This window comes from Chrysochloris asiatica, unplaced genomic scaffold (genome assembly GCF_000296735.1).
Source record: "Chrysochloris asiatica unplaced genomic scaffold, ChrAsi1.0 scaffold00152, whole genome shotgun sequence".
Classification (NCBI taxonomy): Eukaryota; Metazoa; Chordata; class Mammalia; order Afrosoricida; family Chrysochloridae; genus Chrysochloris; species Chrysochloris asiatica.
In genome coordinates this window covers 1,679,773-1,682,716 of record NW_006408670.1, presented here as the reverse complement: position 1 = coordinate 1,682,716, position 2,944 = coordinate 1,679,773, and positions in this window count along the sequence as shown.

Sequence of the window (2,944 nt, the reverse complement as noted above, 5' to 3'; positions counted from 1 at the left end):
CAAATCATTGGTTTTGCAGAATTCTATCATGAGTTCTCCAGCATCTTTTCTATCACCAAGGCCATATTTACCAACTACTGGTCCTTCCTCTTTTCACCCAACCTTTGCATTCCATTACACCAGTAATGAGCAATACATCTTGATTGCATGTTTTATCGATTTTAGATTGAAGAAGTTGGTAGAATTCTTCTATTTCATCCTAACTGACTTTAGTGGTTGGTGCATAAATTTGAATAGTAGTGGTATTAACTGGGCTTCCCTGTAGGCACATGGGTATTATCCTATCATAGACAGCCTTGTACCTCATGACTGATCTGGATATATACAGTTCTTTTTGATGATGAATGCAACATCATTCCTCTCAATTTGTCATTCCTGGCATAGTAAACCATATGGTTGTCAGATTGAAAATGGCCAATACCAGTTCATTTCAGCTCACTAATGCCTAAGATATTGATGTTTATGTATTCCGTTTCATTTTGACAACTTCCAGTTTTCTCAGATTCATACTTCATACATTCCATGTTCTGATTTTTGATAGACAATGTTTAAGTTGCCAGTCGCTATTAACACTGTGCACTGAGGAAACAAGCTTGATGCCTGATATAAAGAATTCTTCCATTTCATTTAGAATTTTGAGCAATTGCATTCATAAGTAAAGGTCTATTAATCAAATTGTAGTGATTACACTTGCTCCCAGTATCAAACTTTTTTTGTGTTCATCTGATTGAGTTCTAGTTAGCTAGCCATGTATGCTAGGTCAAATGTGTATTATCTGCAAGTTTGGAAGTTCTCACATGCCTTCCCTCACTTCAGACCAGCTGGTTGCTTCACTCTCAGCTCTATCCCACAGTGACTAAGTCAGTGTTCATGGGTTCGGGAGAACAAACATCTCCCCGAACTTCCTGAAATTATCTCCCTAAACTTCAGATGACCAGCCTCTTCCTCTTCTCTCTCTCATCTGAAGGTCAACAGATGTTAATGGAACATGGCCAAACTCAGCCCACATATTAATTCCTGCATTTTCCCCCACTTCCACTCACAAGTAAACCAGGGCTGTCACCAGCAGACATACTAGACAGCTAGTGGGTTCCCTGTGAGTTTCAAACTTGGAAGGGGGTTTTCCATGTGTTGACTTTCTTGCCTTGATGGCACCAAGGCAATAGTTTGCTTGATATTCTAACAGCCAAACAGTTTTGGTTTTTGGTTTTTTTTTTTTTTTTCCTGGTCTTCCTTTGAAAAAGTATCTTCTTTTCTAGCTGCTCCAGATTGGTTTGCATGTCTTTTCAGATGGAAATGCCCCACCTTAGAAGGATCTGGATAGGGCTTAGGATTCCACATAAGGGATTTTAACAAGAAGCCTATTTCCCTGGGCAAATTCTGATTTCCCTTTTAGTGATCTCAATAGTTACAGGCTAAAGATGGGATTACAAGCTTTCTGTAATCATAATCCCCAATATTGATGTCTGGTAGCGTAGTGGTTACAAATCGGGCTATGAATCGCAAGGTCAGCAGTTTGAAACTACCAGCGGTTCCGCGGGAGAAAGAGGAGGCGTTCTGCTCCCGTAAAGATTTACAGCCTCGGAAACCCTGTGCAGGGTTGCTATGAGTCAGAACTGACTCTACGGCACTTAACAACAACAACAACAACATCACACTTTAAAAGGAGCACTGGTAGTGTAGTGGTTACAAGTTGTGCTGCTAACCTCAAGGTCAGCAGTTCTAAACTACCAGTCGTTCTGTGGGAGAAAGATGAGGTTTTCTGCTCCTGTAAAGATTTAAAAAGTCTTTTCAAAGTAGTAGGCAGGGGAAAACAATGTCCACCAGACTGTCAAGACTCTAAACATTTTTTTCTCTCCTTGACCCTTTCAGACTATGCCTACATCTCTGTATCACAAAGCACTGTTGTTTCAAATGTATGCATCACTATTAACCTCTACCCCATTTAGCCCATGCATACTTCCCTAATGATTCCTCAGTCTTCATTGTTCATCTACTACTCTCCCCCTCCTTGTATATTGCCCCCCTCCTTGTATATTGGCCCCCTTATCACTCGAGCTATCATGTGTCTACCCCTATCCTGTGAATTACTCTCCCCATGTGGCACTGTGGGATAATGTATTGGACCACAAAGTCAGTTTGAACTGCAATGTCAGTGGTTCAAATTCACCAACAGCTTCTCAGAAACCCTATGCAGAGTTGCTATGAGTCAGAAGCGATTCGACAGCATTACCAACAACAACAATAATAACAACAGCCCAACCCTGGTAACCATCATAGATATGTTCTTTTAGTAGGGAAATATTTTCTTAACCTTTTACAATAATGGTCAAATACAATAGTCACCATTTTGTGACTGACTAGCTTACACTCAACATAATGCCCTCAAGGTTCATCCTTGGTATGAGGATTTTCCAGCTTCATAATTATTCTCGAAGGTTGCATAATATTCCATTTAGTGTATGTACCAAACTTTATCTATTCTTCCATTGATGGATGCTTAGACTGTCTCCATTTTTTTGCTGTTGTGAACAGTTGTTGTGAACTCTGATGATCATTGGTGTGTATATATCTATTCATATCCTGACTCATAATTCTTGTGGATATATAACAAGTAGAGGCATTGCTGGATCACAAGGTATTTATATTTCCATCTTTTTAAGGGCGTGCCATACCATATTCCAGAGATCATTTTACAATCCCACTAACAATGTAGAAGTGTCCCAATCTCTTCACATCCTCACTAGCATTTGCTGTTTTCTGGTATTATTATTTTTGTTAACTACATTACTCATGTTGGTCTGAGATGAGATCTCATTGTTTTGATTTGCATTTCTCTAATGGCTAATGCTGGAGAACGAATGATAGATTTCTGCAAGACAAATGATTTGTTTATTTCAAATACCTTCTTTAGACAGCATAAGAGACGACTATACACATGGAC